This window comes from Sus scrofa, chromosome 18 (assembly GCF_000003025.6).
Source record: "Sus scrofa isolate TJ Tabasco breed Duroc chromosome 18, Sscrofa11.1, whole genome shotgun sequence".
In the NCBI taxonomy this organism is placed as follows: Eukaryota; Metazoa; Chordata; class Mammalia; order Artiodactyla; family Suidae; genus Sus; species Sus scrofa.
In genome coordinates this window covers 15422685-15440197 of record NC_010460.4, presented here as the reverse complement: position 1 = coordinate 15440197, position 17513 = coordinate 15422685, and the positions used below count along the sequence as shown (strand labels likewise).

The 17513-nt window shown below is 41.6% G+C and overlaps 1 protein-coding gene and 1 pseudogene across 1 annotated transcript in view; one reads left to right on the top strand and one right to left on the bottom strand.

Moving 5' to 3' along the window:
- Window positions 1-17513, top strand: part of EXOC4 (exocyst complex component 4) — an 801583-nt gene that overhangs the window by 466537 nt on the left and 317533 nt on the right. The gene's annotated exons all lie outside the window — the stretch shown is intronic.
- On the bottom strand, window positions 8358-8735 carry LOC100524776 (annotated as a pseudogene).

Here is a 17513-nt window from a genome sequence, read left to right as displayed (position 1 = left end):
AAAGTGTTCTGGAGAAGTTACGGACTTGGCCTCAAGAAGCTTACATGCTGATCAGAGAGAAGTGGTTGATGGTTTAGTCAGGGAATCCGAGTGTGGCATTAAGAGGCACTGTCTATTGAGTAATTGAATATGATAAGTATTAAAACATTTTTAAATTTCAAAAATTGTAGCATGGCATTTTGGCTGAGAGTGTGAATTCAGAACTTGGCAAAAATACCTTGTCATGCTACTTTCCTATGGGGATTCTAGGAAAGTTCTGGCTCTTATCCTAGCTTCCTGATCAGTACAAGGGGGTAATCAGAGTTTTCCCTATAGAGCAGTTGTTGAGGTGAAAGGTTACACGTGAAACTCATGAAACAGGCTTGTATTTTTAATGAAGTTTTTTGCAGAACTATATATATGAGTGTTAGCTATAATAGTAAAAGTTCTTTAGAAGGTTCCTGTTATTTAACCCCTTTGCACAATAGCTGTTGCTGTTCCCGCCTTCCTCCTTTCTAGAGATCTCTATATTTAACATCTTGTTCATGCTATTTTCATTTTTCTAATTATGTCTTTTGAAAAATCAAAATTTCAGGTTTAGCAACACCAAGGTTTTCTAGAATGATAGGGGCATAAGTTTTGAAAGCAAAATTTAGCAGATAATTGAGGTTTAACTTTGAATGCTGAAACTTGCTTTTGAACCTTTCAGATGGAAATCTCTGTTTACTGTGTAGTAATCTCTCTTGCCCCTTTAGGTCTACACTATCCATTTCTTGATGATTCACACATCTGTCAATTACTGGATTGTAGGAATGTAAGGAAAAAAGCTTACCTTTAGTCATGTCTCTTCAAAACGAAGATCTTTATGGACAGTATGCCATTGAATGGTATTCCGACAAATTAATTATGGCATTAAATTACTGGCGTTCAGTCTGAAAAGCAGAAGGCTGTGTAGGTATGTGTGTATATTATATAAAAACACACATATAATAAAAAAATGTGTTACAGGGACTTGACCTTGTGCAGTTGTGGGCTCTGGTTAAATACTTTCTTTACAGCTCATATATGGTTTGAAGTCTGCAGGGCAGATGGAAGTGGGGAGAGGGACATAAGTAAGGGGTAGTGGGGACAAGTTAGAACTCATGAGAATGGGCTAGCAGTTGTGTCTTCTCACTGTCTCCAACCCTGATGATATGAGTATCCTACAGGATAAGTTGCCCCCTTCATCACTGAGCTTAAGACACAGCTGGCATATGGGTCAAAGTACCTGTAAGAGGATCCCAGGGGATGGTGGAGTGGCTGTGGGCCTAACGGTGCCCCATGCCAAGGGATTGAACCTGCATCAGCATTAGGAGACCAGCCTCTTCAATCTATAAAACAGTAGGTACTGCTTCACTCACCCCCCTGCCATCTCGAGTCTTTGACAGCCCACCTCAACCAGAAACACAGGGAAGGAAATCAGAGCAATGTGGTTTAGCCTGGCCAAATTGGCACATTACGCAACTACCATACGACAAATTAGCCTTCCCGTGTAACATCTTTATCATTTGGAGAAGGTAATATCCTTTAGATCACAGCTTCTTCCAACCTTCTCATTACATCTGTGTGACAAAATTCTAGGCATAGCCAGTATATCTAACTGCATCATTAATGTTTCTGTGGGGATGAGCATCCTACATAATGGCTCATTGTATTTGAGGGTATAGGATTCCAATGTAGTAAAATGAAGAGTAAATAAATGAGAATATTACAGGGGAAATGCCTTTGAAAAGTCTCATCATCAATTTATGAAATCAATTCTATAATAATAGTTCCGATTACAGTGTAATTTGATTCAGTGAATTAACTTTGGCAAGCAGAAAGATCCCATAAGCATATTAATGGGCAGTGAGCCTTGCTCCTCTCAGACAACCTTAGGAAATGAAATTCCACTGAGGGTACAAAGGAGTGTGAACTTGACAGGAGGAATTGATATGCATTAGCTTGTATCCTCTAAGCAACAGGTATGACTCTTGGAAACTCCACGACTCTAGAGGGTTTGCAATTATCCACACATTTTATATATCCAGCCTGTGTGGATATTGGCATGTGCATCAGTAGTAAGCCCTGTCCTCTCAACTCCAGGCTTTTGATCCATTACTACCTGCTGTGATGATGCTTAACATGCTTCATAAACATGGTTGCTTCATCACCAGAACCACACAGCTCAAATCAACAAAGTTCTCTCTCTGGAAACACTCCAGTACTGTTGGGCAGTTTCATGGTTTATTGATTGTCTTTCTTCCGATGGAATCTAGCCCTCTTTTCCATAATGACAGTATAAAACGCTTCAAAAAACGCTCATCTCAGCAAATTGCTTTTCCTCAAGACGAGCATTTGCCCTTTCAATTAACACCAGCCAGAGAGGGTGGTACTTGCTGAGAACAAAAGTCTCCTTTCTCACTTCCCTGGGTACTAACCGTGTACTAATACGGATGACATCGCACATCATCTGCAGAGGTTTTACCTGTATCACTTCACATGGATGCGAATGACGACAGCCCTCTTGGACCACAGGCATAGGGTACCATGGGAACGGTGGTCCTCTTAGCTGAAGAAGCAGATGTTAACATCTTCATGTTAGAACTGAGGAAAAAGTAAGACGTTGAGAGTAGGAGATAAACAGCCTGCTGCACCTCTGCATTGCCTTTACCGGCCCCCCCTCACCCCAGTTCCTCCTGGCTGTCCCATGCTGATTCTTGATCTCTTGCAAGACCTTGTGCTCAGCGAAGAGTCTTTTTTCTTGCCCCTCAGGGTACGTCATGACTTCTCTAGGCCAGTCATGCTAATGCTATTTCTTTCACTAAGATGATCTGGGCCGTCGGTAAATAATACAGTTCCGTTCAGCAAATCTGAGAGAAGGTCTCCAGAGGCTTCTGGGGGAAAGGTTTTCTGTGGTGAAAAGACAACAGAAAGAAAGAGGCCCATTTGTTTCTGTCACAATGTCCACCGTACATGTGTTACCTCAAACCATGACAGCCATCTTGCCATCAGAAGGGGGCAAGCCTCTGATCCTAAAGGAGAAAAATGGAAAGACCCTGAGTTCTTCATGATGTTGTTCAAGACGCTGAATTAACTCATTCTGAGATTGCCCTGCCTTTGGGATTCTTGTCCTGAATGCAGTCATTATTTTGATTATTTAGTCAAGTTGTGAACCTGGTGGTATGGCAGTCAGGGAACATTCCACGTTCCTCCTAGGTTCCTTCACGACTGCATTTCCTTATTTCCCTGCAGCAGAATTTAGGGGATGAATTAGGTTCTTCTTATCAGGTGCATTCGTGTGGCCTTTGGAGGGGGGAACTGAGGGGAAGGCTATTTTGGGTGGCTTGGCTTCTTTCTGGGAGCAAAAATGGACATGTGTTTTTTCCACAATGTTAAAAGTCACTCACTCATTTCAAAACTGTCTAGAAGAGATAACCTTAACCTTGGCAGCCTCCTAATTCCTCACTATCCTAATAGTGACAGGTGTGGTCCTTCTTCTGGTGGGTCAGTTCTTTAGTGTTAATTTTGAGTACTTTCTGGAAATGCAGCCTCCACCCCACTCCATCCACCCTTCCTCTGATACCATAAGGACCAAATTTCTTACATGGAGTCCATTTCTGCTTTAAAAAATAAACTGGAGTGTGTTTTGTTTCTTCCTGTGAAACCCCAACTGTTTGTACTCTTAGTCAGTTTTCTATGACTTGGGGCTGAACGAATACTGGCTGAAACAGTCACGTACGTAGTAAATAGAGGCTCTAGGACGGCAGTCCAAGTCATGTGATGACAAATCCATAGTTCTTTCCATTATACCATGACTAGGATGCCGATACCAGCTAAGACATTGAACTCAATTTCTGGAAGATGACTCTGCTTTTTCCCTTCCTTTTGGCTGCCTTTTCCTTTGTCTCCTTACAATTGCCTCCCAGCAGCGTCTTTATCTCCCTTCCCACCCTGATCTTTCTAAATCCAGATTTTCTCTTATCAATATCAGTTTGTTGCTCCCCACTGGAGGCCTGAGAGACCTGAGGATGCTGGGACCTCTCTTTCCACACTGTCCTCCCGATGGTCAATTCAAATATGTTTACAGATTTGCTTTAAATACAACGTTTTTGAAAGTGAAGCTTCCCCCTTTTTTTCTCCTCCTTTTTATCTTGTTCCTAAGGTAACTATTGTTTCTGGCACACTGTATGGTAATTCTCTCCACGAGATGATGACTTTGATAGAAAGACGAGGTCATACCAACATTTCATTGTCTAGAACATAGTAGGCCTTCAGAAAATATTTCCTGAGCTGCTGCAACGTTGTCTCGGTGTTCTAACCCAGCTCCATGCAGATCACAGTATTCTCTTTGGAATTCTTTAATTAAAAATCTGAAGAGGGAGTTCCCATCATGGCTCAGCAAGTTAAGAACCTGGCTAGTATCCACGAGGATGTGGGTTCCATCCCTGGCCTTGCCCAGTGGGTTAAAGGATCTGGCATTGCCATAAGCTGTGGTGTAGGTCACAGACATGGCACAGATCTGGTGTTGCTGTGCCTGTGGCTGGCAGCTACAGCTCTAATTTGATCCCTAGCCTAGGAACTTCCATATGTAGTGGCCCTTAAAAGGAAAAATTCTGAAGCTATTTTTTGAATCTTAAATATTATATAAGGTATTTGAACCTATCATTAATGCATGTTTAAAACCTCTATTAGAGGTGAATATCTGTGCTAGTCTCTGATGGGATGTACTGCTGTTGTGCAGATTGTAGTGTGACTTTCTCCGTACCTTCCAATAATTACTTGCCATTTGTTGATCTGGATTGATGATGTATTTATGCCTGTGACTTTCTGGTGACAACGATGCTCTCAGGGGCTGATGAAGTTATTTTAATAGAAATCCATTTGCCCTTTCACTTACTGTCCCCCAAGTCTGTGAACTTGTTACTTTAGATTTGATGGACGTTTGTTGTTATTATAGTATGCTTTATAGGGACTAAACTATTTCTGCTACTTCTGTTCCTCCTTCTGCTGTTCATTGCACCATTTCAGCTGAAAACCAGTCCTTAACTCTCTTCCTTAGTCTAATGATTCTTTCATTTATTTTTTTTCCCCCTTTTGATCCATTGGCTTCCTTTTCCTATTACTTCTCCCCTGCTTCTTGGATTTTGCACCATTCTCTTGGTTTTTATGGCTGTTCCCAGTCTTGTCCTTTTTTTTTTTTTTTTTGGCTTTTTGCCATTTCTAAGGCTGCTCCCAAGGCATATGGAGGTTCCCAGGCTAGGGGTTGAATCAGAGCTGTAGCTACCGGCCTACACCAGAGCCACAGCGACTTGGGATCCAAGCTGTGTCTGCAACTACACCACAGCTCATGGCAATGCCGGATCCTAACCCACTGAGCAAGGGCAGGGATCGAACCTGCAACCTCATGGTTCCTAGTCGGATTCGTTAACTGCTGAGCCACGATGGGAACTCCTCCAGTCTTTTCTTTAAGAATACTTCTTTCCTTCTGGATTGTGTGGTAGAATTTGTGAGCAGGATATATTTTTCTGAGAACTCCCCCTTTGAGATATCTCTGATTAATTTTAGCCTTGCTAACTGCTCCTGCTTTTTTATCTTCTGTTAGAGTTGCTTTAAAGAGTGAAATGAAGCAGAATGCAGCATGACACCCTAGTTTGCCAGGGTTTTCTTGGCCCCTAAGAAAACTGATTGCCACACAACGTTCCTAAATTGTGTTTGCATATAATGAGGTAATGCCTTGCTAGCAATTTAAGACTCTCAACCTCTAGCACATTATTAATGTTCTAGAAAACTTAGCTATGTAAGACATGGAAAAGTTGAAAGTGCTTTAGAAAAAATTATTTTTAAAATGAGTTTCATATTCTACAGCAAGAAAACGTCACATTTCTCCCTGACAAAGGAATCAGGAATGGCTAAAAGCATTTATCAATGATACATTAATATTCAGGGCAGCTCACCCAGTAGTGCTTAGGCATTTTCAAGTTGGAACTTTAAATACAGCAGCATTTAAAGCCAACACATGCAGCTCCAAGGGACATCACCTTCATTCTTGGGTTGCTCGTCCCCCTGGGGTTATTGACCCAGGAGGTCTAGTAGATCATGTGCTGAAAAGAAGGGAAATGTATTTTTAAAAATTTTTTTATTATGATTGATTTACAGTGCTCTGTCACTTCCTGCTGTATAGCAAAGTGACCCCTTCATACATATATATACATTCGTTTTCTCTCATTATCCTCCATCATGTTCCATCACAAGTGATTAGATATATAGTTTGCTGTGTTAGTAGATGACACATATTCTTTTGACATCAGAAGAACAAAGGAAAAGGGGTTGTTTTTCTTTTTCCCAGCTGCCCCCTAGTGGCCAAGGCACAACAGACAGCAAAGGCACTGAACAAAGATCCTGGCTATGCAGGTGCTGCTGGTGATTCTTAAGAGGGTCTTAAACCAAAGTCGCTGCTCTTAGTGTGTGCTTCTGTGGAAGAAGAGCAGAATATTGGGTCTCCTAATTACATTTTCTTTCCCAGCAGCATCAGTTCTTATCATAGTAGCACCAGCCTCTACCAGCTCAGTCAATACTTGTATATTAACAAGAAACAATCGATAGAAAAATTAAAAAGGAAAGTCAAGGTAATTAGGCTAAAGCTGCTGCTTATGAGTTTTCAATAATTACTTTCGCTTCCTCTTGTTTTCCCATCTCCAGAAAAATAGGGCCTGATTGAAGGACTGGGTCGTGTTTGACTGAGGACGTGTCAAAATTACACAAAGCCAGGCAGGAAATAAAATTAAGCTATCTTTGTTTTAGAGCAGTCAAGGGGGCTTTGCATGATGGCATGGGAAGAATAGGCGTTGATTTAAATGTACCCATTAGCAGCTGTGCCATTGCCGGTACCTGTTTCATGTCATCGGTTTCTGCGCTACTGGCAGAAGCCCAGTCACAGGCACTGTGACATGTTATGTATCAAAGCACCGGTGGAGGATAGTGGATGAATTTCTCCCAGAAACAAGATGTTTCGGAAAATTAGATGCCATCCTTTGCAAAGCCATGAAACAACTCAAACCCCTATGACTGCCATACTTTGGCCACCACCCCTTGTGTTTTTTTATCCGCAGGATCACTGTCCATTTACAGGGCCTTAGTGAACCATGTATCCACGTTAGGTCAATGAGCCTAATCTTTGGTTTTGAGCTACTTTGACATTTTTGTGTCCCAATGCTTATTCTAAATAAATCAGGGTCTCCCTGTTTCTAACTGCTGCATATGAGGTTGGTATGTCTGCCTCTTAGCAGATGAAAGAAAACAGGAATCCCTAGTTGGGGAAAGATAAATCCTAAGGAGAAAAGATGGGTTAGTAAGAGAGATATTTCATGTTTTATGCCCATTTACAGTCGTCATTTGTGCTATTTCTGTCAGCTCAAGGCACTTTATAAACTTTACAACCAAATTATGTACCAACATCACTTCATTCACTCCCGATATGTAGCTGTTAAACATCTGCCAGGTACGTACTGCCTAGAGACAAAAAAAAAAAAAAAAAAGTTGATGAGAATTAGATCTGGTTAAATACACAGAGAAAATTTAGATAAGGGAGAAGATAATAGGAAGATGTTTATTGAGCACCTGCTATGTACAAAGCATTATAGAAGATTCCCTTGATACAGGAAATAAAATTTCTGCACACTGACCCCACCCCACAACCTGCCACCTAATTTCTAAATCAGAAGTGAGTGATGGAGCCAAGATTGGAATCCAGCACAGTCCAATTTCAAAGCCTAAGTTTTTGGGGGTTTTGTTTTGTTTTGTTTTTTGCTTTTAGGGCCACACCTGCGGCATATGGAAGTTCCCAGGCTAGGAGTGGAATCTGAGCTACAGCTGCTGGCCTACACCACAGCCACAGCAACCCGCCAGATCTGAGACACACCTGCGGCCTATACCACAGGTCATGGCAATGCAAGATCCTCAACCCACTGAGTGAGGCCAGGGATCAAACCCGCATCCTCATGGATCCTAGTCAGGTTCATTAACCACTGAGCCATGAAGGGAACTCCTCAAAGCCTAAGTTCTTAACTCTTTTATTACATTATGATATTTACTTGAAGCTTTAAAAAGACTCTCTAGGGAAAGATGAAATGTGTGAAGTATGATCTTTACTCAGTATTGGCAACTCTAATTAGTGATAGTGATGCTAGGGCATGGGGATGGGAGAGTACGGAATAAAACGTACATACCCAGAAGCTTCGAAAAGTAAGATAGGAGCCACAGGTAGAGCTCGAGCTTTGGTGAGAATTATTGTTCATAATTCTTTTTTTTATTTAATAAAGTTTTATTTTTCAAAGTGTACAGTATATGGTGGGACCTGTTCATGCATCTTCTCTAGCAGCCGGGGCATCTCCACCCTTGGTGTTTCGGGTGTAAATTACTCGAGCTCTGTGCTTTGAAACCAGTTTAATAAGTCCTTAGCTCAGGAGCTCCTGAAGGGCTGCCCTGACCAGAGAACCACAAATCCTCAGTTTCTCAGAGACGACAGCAGGGGTTATGAGCTTATAGTTGGAAACCTCTTTACAGAGCTTGTCATATGTCACTTTGTCAAACAAGACTAGGCTATTGACCTTGTCCCGAACTTTGCCTTTGGACCACTTCTTCTTTTCGGCCTTGTCCCCAGGTTTGTTCACTGGGTCTTTGTCTTTCTTGGTCAACTTTCTGGCATCTTTCTTCTTGTTATTGTCCTTGGGTGGCATAGCGAAGCCGGGAGAGCAGCTGGTAGAGTAGCCGCCTCGCTAAGATGTTGGACAGAAATGAAGTGTTCATAATTCTCAACATCACACGTGGTCTTATATTATTCCACCACTGTTGGGCTTGCTTGCATATGTGAATCTCTGTTGTAGAATTTCCAGCAAATAAAACCAGTCCTGATTGGTGATTTGGGTCTCACTTTTTTTTTTTTTTTTTTTTTTTTTGGTCTTTTTACCATTTCTTGGGCCACTCCTGGGGCATATGGGAGGTTCCCAGGCTAGGGGTGCAGTCGGAGCTGTAGCTTCCAGCCTATGTCAGATCCACAGCAACACGGGATCCGAGCCGCGTCTGCGACCTACACCACAGCTCATGGCAACGCCAGATCCTTAACCCACTGAGCAAGGCCAGGGATTGAACCCGCAACCTCATGGTTCCTAGTCGGATTTGTTAACCACTGCGCCACAATGGGAACTCCCCTGGGTCTCACTTTTATAAGGGTGTGTCAAAGCCCTCAGAAGTTTCTGTGCACTCTTTAGATTGTCGGAGGCCGAGAAAGTACAAACGCAGCTAAGGCAGAACACATGTGATATCTGAATCTTTGCTGTTTATTGCCCACAATTCCAAATGTTGGGAAGGTTCTGGCCGATGCTTTCATCGTGAAAATGGTACATCATAAGCATTTGCTCCTTTGCTTTACAAAAAGGTTGTTCTAAGTACACAGCCATTTATGAATTAAATATGTTTAGAAATTTGCCGTGGGGTATTTTTTTTAAATTTTATCCAAGTATAGTTGATTTACAGTGCTGTATTAATTTCTTCTATATAGCAAGGTGATTCAGTTATACATATACATATTCTTTTCCATTATGATTTATCACAGAATATTGAATATAGTCCCCTGTGCTATGCAATAGGACCTTGTTTATCTGTCCGATGTATAATAGTTTGCGTCTATTAATCCCGACCTCCCAATCCTTTTCTCCCCCCCCCCCCCGCCCCTGGCAACCATAAGTCTCTTCTCTAGATCTGTGAGTCTGCTAAGGGATAATTTTTGAATGTTCATTTTCTTCCTCCCTCCTGACCCATTTTATTTAGACATCCCAAGGAAAATTTCTCTCTCTTTCTTTCTCTGCTCACCCCCCCATACCTGTTGGTTCTATTATGGCTCTGTATTTTTTTACCTTTGTCATTTTAATTTTTACCATATAAAAAGTGTGTATCAAATAAGAGTGATGGAATATTACGTAGTTATTGAGACAGTATAGTTTAATTATGGGATAAGAGAGTACACATGAGTCCAGTGGCCTGGCTTGAATCTTAGATATGCTTTAAATTATGCAGTCTTTAAAAAGTTAGTTAAATTTATTGTCGAATTTTTTATCTACAAAATGAGGCTAATAGAAGTACCTATCTAACAGGCTTGTTTGGAAGATTCAGTGAGCTAGCATATAGAATGTGCCTTGTACACGGTGCCCTATAAATGTTAGCATATTTAATAATAAAACTATTAATACAGTTATGTTCATGTGGCATGTTTAATGACATCGAAAATGTTCATGAGAGATCTTTTAAATGAACGAAATAGGATAGAAAGGGATGTCTGATTACAGCTATAAAGAATAAACACCGAAACATTTTTAAAGAGACTGAGGGTTTGCTTTAGAACCATTGCCTCCCGTTAATCTTGATCTGTTTATTTTTGTAAATTTGGGATACTTATCACAGTACACAGTTATTTTATTGATCTGTTTCCCTGGTTTTCGATTATCTCCCTCTTGAATGGAAGTTGCCAGAGAAGGGACTCAGGCTGGCCTTTTCCGCCATTGCACATCCCATGTCCAAGTGTCTGGCAGGGGGTAGCCCTTCAGTAAATATCTGTGGAATAAATGTGTTTACTTCTTTTCTGTTTTTCAAGTATGCTAATAGAAAATTTCTATCTGAACAAACAAACAAGCAAACTAGTGGCTATAACAAAAAAAGAAGCAGACCCACAGATACAGAGAACAAACTAGTGGTTACCAGTGGGAGGAGGGAGAGGGGTAGGAGAAGCGGTATAGAGTAAGAGGAGCAAATGGTTATTATGGGATTGTATGAAATTGTGTGTGTGTGAAACTTTTGAACACTGTAAAGCGCTGTAGAATTTAAAGACTCTTTCCTTCAATTAAAAAAAGAAAATTTTTAACTTCTATAATAGTTAAAAAAAAAAATCTGTTTTAAACACTTCTCTCAGCCCTGCTAAAGGCATATTATTATGCTATGCTATAGTTCATGGTAAGGTAGCAAATAGTAGGAAAATGTTTCTCACATTGCATGTTTATTTGTTTTGTTATTGGTAGTGGTGGTTTTTGATGGGATCATACCAACTGACAGCCTTCATCTATTTTAGTTTTTTACATTTAGCTTTAGCTTTTTTTATCAATCTAGAAAAATTCGGAGTTCCCATTGTGGCGCAGAGGAAGAGAATCTGACTAGTATCCGTGAGGACGCAGGTTCGATCCCTGGGCTCCCTGAGTGGGTTAAGGATCCAGCATTGCTGTGAGCTGCAGTGTAGCTCGCAGACTTGTCTCGGATCTGGCATTGCTGTGGCTGTGGCGTAGGCCAGCAGTTGCAGCTCCGATTCAACCCCTAGCCTGGGAACCTCCGTATGCCCTGGGTGTGGCCCTAAAAAGTCAAAACAAACAAACAAACAAACAAACAAACAAAAAAAAACCAACTAGAAAAATCCTAAGAAGATTAATTTTTTGCTATTTTTTTAAACATACTAAAACTCTTTTTTGGTTAGGATAATTACCAGCTCCCAGTTATATAGAGAGCTTCAGTTATTTTGCTAGTTAAGCATTACCCTAAAACTTTAGTGTAGATGAATACTCCAGTTTTTAACTCAAAAAATAAGTCACAGATCCCTTCTGCCAGTTACTCATCATTAATTTCTCAAGCGCTAGAGTTGCCAGCTAGTATTTCTTTTGACCCCCTAAGCCACGCTGCATCTCTGCCAGAGGCTGAGTTACGTGCAGATGAGCGAGTGAGGGCAAATGCTTTTTTCTGTGCTTTCCAGTGAATTTTTGGGCCCTCGCATCCAGTGCTGAGGTCCATAAAGTTCTCTGGTAGCTCTTTAACTCAGTGCTCAAGTTTGAAGGGGAAACTGAGGGAAGTCAGATTGTAACAATGCACACAGGTGCACACAGAGAGAATTCAAACAGAATGCCGAAAGCTTGTTGCTGAAACATTTCAGAGTCGCAGAGACGCATCCCATCTTGCCCAGAATTCCTCAGTCCACTGCCAGATGGACAGCACTGAATTCTGCCTTGGTTCTCATAAGTCAGGACAGAAATGTCTCTTTTCTAAAGAAGATCTCACTGAAGCACTTTGGAGAAAAACCAAACAAAGGCGACCAGGAGAAAGAGAGAAGAAACTATGTTGAGGAGGAGAATCAGAGGTTCCCAAGGATGTTAGCCCAGTAGAGCCCCACCTGGGCAGGGTTAGAACTCGGGTGTATCAAGACAGAAGAGACGCTGTTTCAAGAAGCACTTAGAAAAGCACCTCTGTCTCCAAGCCTGTGATAAAAGTGACATAAATTGGATGTAGCGAATCTTCCAATAGCACTTTGTTGCTTTGAGGGTCTCAGACTTCTCTTCTCTGAGCCTCTAAGTCAGATTAGCCCCAAATTGCTACTGATTCAGTTTTCTGAAATATCATTATTGCTGTATATTAAGACCTGTTATTTAGGAGTTCCCGTCATGGCTCAGGGGAAATGAATCTGACTAGCATCCATGAGACTGCAGGTTTGATCCCTGGCCTTGCTCAGTGGGTGAAGGATCCGATGTTGCCCTGAGCTGTGGTGTAGTTTGCAGATGCAGCTCAGATACTGTGTTCCTGTGGCTCCAATTCAACCCCTAGCCTGAGAACCTCTATAAGCCATAGGTGCAGCCCTTAAAAAACAAGCCAAAAAAAGACCTATTATTTAAAAATTCTATATAATATTGCGATGTATTGCAGTGAACACACCTAAAAGCAATTACTGTCGAAAGTAACATAGTCCCGAATATTAAGACAGCTAAATATTTAGCAGAAAGAATAAAGGGCAAGTGCCTTGTTGCTCTTATGGCAGCAGTTGTGGTGATTTATATTGCTGTTACTATTTTTTTGTATACAAAATAAATTTGGTGTGTTTAACTTGTAATAAAAATCTCTAAGAGGATTAGTAGTAACATGATTGATTTAAAATCCCACCAGAGGGAGTTCTGGTGTAACAAACCCAACCAGTATCCATGAGGATGGGGTTTGATCCCTGACCTCCCCCAGTGGGTTGGAGATCCAGTGTTACCATGAGCTGCAGTGTAGGTCACAGATGTGGCTTGGATCTGGCATTGCTGTGGCTGTGGTGTAGGCCAGTGGCTACAGCTCTGATTTGACCCCTAGCCTATATGGGAACTTCTGTATACCACAGGTGTGGCCCTAAAAAGATGAAGGAAAAAAAAGAAAAATCCTATCAGAAATTGGTATGCTCTGAGGGTCAAATGAAATAATTTGTGAGTTGATTTCAAAATCCACATACATTAAAATGTATGTTGGCAAAATCATGATGATATATCTTTCCAGACCCTTTATGTATTGCATTATTCTGCTCAAAAATAAAGGTGATTTGAGCTGCCTTGCTCTTCACAAGGTCAGCCTGAGCATGCAACCCAACTTAGCCTCTTCATTGCTCCCCTTCGCCCTAACTCAGCATAACTGTTCCTATTCTGAGGCAGTGTCTAAAATCTGTATGATTCAGCAAGAAAAACCAGCAACGAGGGAGAATATTAATTATTTTCTTGCCTATCAGCCATCACCATAATTGCAACATCTACATCCTGATTGAAAATTTAGTCTTTCAGACTTAGAATGGCTCATTAACTTTTTGCTCCCTGTTCTCACAGTGAGAAAGAAGAATCTAAACAGTCAAACAGGCTAGAAGACCAGTAGATTTTCTCTTCCTGTGGGTATGTCCTTTAAAACCTTCCTTTGTGCAAGCCCAGCCCTATCTGCAGATCGAAAAACTGCTGGTGCAGTACGAGCTGAAGTGCTGCAGAGCCTGGATTATCCTCCAGTACTTCTTATAGTGATGAGTTCTTGCACTGACATCTTCCTATCCCAGAATTAATACTTTGGGTTACATGATGAACCTGAGAATATTTTCTTCAGAAGGAGGTACTTATTAAAAATGATTCACTTTTGAAGGAAGGCCCAGATCTTAGAAAGCTACAGTGATTCTTTTCATGAATAGACGTTACGAATAATCTGGGACAAGTTTCAGGAGAGGGAATGTGAAACCCACCAATGAATGAATCCCTCTTGAGCAAGGAAACCCGTGAGACCAAGATTGAAAAGTCATTTCATAGTTCCCTTGGGAGTCCCCAAGGTCATTCCTATGTTGGGAGATTCCTATGACTCATGGAACCTGGCATAGAGTTGTAGTCATGACTTACATTTATGACAGTGATGAAGTCGGGATACATAACTGGCCAATAAGTGTAAAATATATATACAGGTCTGGTGGAATTCATGTACTAACTTCCTTATGCTCCCTCTCCCATGAAAGGGTCAGAGCACCTTCTCCCAGCAACAGAAATGCAACAACGTATGTGAGAGATACGATGGCCCAAGTCAGCGACTGGTCCCCGGGTTTTGTAGGCCCCCTCTGCCTTGCACCCCAAACCCAGACACTAAGAATGAAAGCACGTGTTTGGCATGAAGCACACTGTTTGCACAAACATTCTAGGCGTGGTAAACCATCTTTCTCAGTCAGGGAAAGGCAAGAACACGTCCACAATTTAAAATCCCACATGCTAGCCCAGGGCCAACTTTGCAGGCAGGTCCTTCTCAAGGTAGCAAGCCTCAGGCTTGCAGTGTCAGTCCCTTTCCACACACGGGTATTGACCTTAAGTGATTTTGCTGGATGGCTAAAGGGCACCCTGGCAGGAGCCAGGACTGTTGGCTTTAGGTCAGATTCTTCTTTTTGTAGATAATAGCAAAGCACTCCCACCCTCACCTCAACAAAGATGACTCACTGTGGTAGTAACTTGGGGGAACTCGGTTCCTTGGAAATTAAAATCAGATTCTAGCATCAAGCTTTTTTCTTTCTTCGTGTGCTTGTTCTTCTCCTCCTCCTCCTTTTCCTTCTTTTTAAAGAGCTCTCTCCCCTAGCCGATGCACTTTGGAATCCAAAGGAGTGATGGAAAGGAGAGAGATGCCCACAGGTGGCCTGCTTTTCCCCTTTACGCATGTCTCTGGGTCCTGATGGATAATTGCCTGTATTAAAAAGCTTTATGTCTAATCAGACTGAAGAACTCTAAAAATGTGACTGGTTGTGTCATTCAGTAATAAGTGACTCTAAGCAGGTCGCAATTCACAGGGATAGGATCACATCTAAAATTCTCTAGTTCAAGCACTGAGCAGGATCCAGTGTGAACTAATATTTTAACGTCAAGTTGGTACTCAATTCTTTTTGCACACTAAATTGCTTCTCCTTGTTCCCTTCGTGGCTCAGTGGAAACCCGACTAGTATCCGTGAAGACACAGGTTCGATCCCTGGCCTTGCTCAGGGGGTTAAGGATCTCGCATTGATGTGAGCTGTGGTGTAGGTCGCAGACATGGATTCTGCATTGCTGTGGCTGTGGCTGTGGCCAGTGGCTACAGCTCTGATTCGACTCCTAGCCTGGGAACTCCATATGCTGAGGGTATGTCCCTAAAAAAAAAAAAAAAAAAAAAAAGACAAAAAAAAATTGTTTATCCTTTTGCAGTACCTTGAGGATCAGTAAAAGATGAATTCTAGCCACTTGTTTAACACACCCTGCTTCTTCTCCCCACTGGCCTTCATAAAGGTTGGTTGGCTTTTTCTTTGCCCGTGGATTTTAGTGCCTTGAATACTAAACAGGCAAGCGTCTGAGACTAAAAATGAGATTGCTTCAAATTTATCTGAAGTGAAGGAAAGCTACAAGGCCTAATGTTGCAATTTGCTAGCCATCAGCAGAGAAGGTATGTTGTATAGTAGAATTATTTAGGGATTCAGATTACCTGAGCTTCTGCTTCTCAAACGCATTTGCCTCCATTGTCTCCTTTCTCCCAAGACCGGATTCTGCATGCCCTTAACATTGAGCCATTGTTACTAATGGTTAATGGAAATGTATGGTACAGTTCAAGCATATTTAGACCCCAATGCATTTAGGAATCATTGGTCTAAAATGCTTTTTCCAGGGTGTCTTCCAATTGCTCAGGAAATCTTTGATGATTTTGATTTTTGTATGCACGTCCCAGGATGGAGACCCAGAAAACCATTGGTAGGTCACTGGATTCTTCTGGAATGAATATATTTGTGAAGCAGAAATGCCTGTGGTGCTTCATTTTGTGGGGAGTCCACTTCTAACATAAGACAGTGTGGGATATGAGAGGCGGGTAGTGGACGTGCAAGGGGCTTATAAACTTGTGTTGAACTTGGCCAGTGGGAAGCCTTGAGAAAATCAATTATTGGAGAATGTACAGCTTCCTAAGATGCATGAGGCAGAGCACTTGGAGAGGAGTCATCTGTATCTCATACCCACACCAGGGTGTTACTGTGGAGAAGGAGCCTCACTCGGAAAGTAAGAGGTTTACTGAATCCTTTGACTCTCTTGTTTCATCGAAGGCTATAAAAATGTTTGGAAGACTAGTGCATTTCACGGTCACAAAGGCACTTTTAATTGCTTGTGTGAAGTTGGGTCCTGTCTTTCTTCTTTTCCAACAAAGTGACATTTATTAGCATTTCTCTCGTCGTCATTTGTAATTGCACGGGTGTTCACCATCCCCAACTGTTACAATCGAGTCGTTTGAGATTCTAGTCACATTTCTAAGCAGATGTGCCAAATTACAGCTCAAGACTTCTGCTTGACATCTAGAGTTCCAATTAGTCAAATATCCAGGGCGAGGGTTAGCCAGGAAAGACCGGAGAAAACACTTCACCCAAAATAGTTTGAAATTTCCTTGCTGCTTTGCCTCTATCCGAATTTGGTTTGTCAGCGTGTGAACCGGCATCCGATCTTCTAAGAAACTGCTTGGTTTCCACTCTATTCAAGTATAATTGGTTTTCAGAGACTGAATTAAAGCAGGAAAGCAAAAGGTAGGCGGAGGATGTACGTGAGCAAATAACTCCACATATAACAGCATCTTGGTCTTTGCTGTTCTTCATCTTCATCAAAACCACACTTTCACATAGAGCTCTTTTTGTCGCGCTGGTTTTTTGATGTGTTGTCCTAAGACACAACTGCAAAACACTTAACATCTACTTTTCCATTTTAACTTGTTTCAAGAGCCCTTGACACTGCCCTCTTACCTACTCTTCTTCTCACTTGGAATTGGCTACTCCATTATAGCTCCTGGACTTTCTAATTTATTTTCTTTAAGACCAGTATTTAAAAGCTTTTCTTCTGGTTAGTCTTCCTTTCCCATGAGACTCCTTTATGTCTCTATAGCACTTAAGAATTTAGTTTTTCCTCAATGGCTCACTCTTCTTGCATCGCTGCCCAAGGGAAGGTGTGTGACCAGATAAGAAGAAGGTTGCATGGGAGAGTCTGAATCATTCTGGGTTTACAGCTGGCTTTGCTGCTCACTGTCTCTGTGAGCTTGGTCAGATTAGCTAACAGTTCAGAATGATGCTCTTCTCATCATAGAATGAGACCAAAGGCACTCATCTTTCTGGGGTGTTGTTTGTTTTTACATTTGTTCATTTTTTGGGTTGTGGATTCTTTCATTCATTTGTTCAGAATATG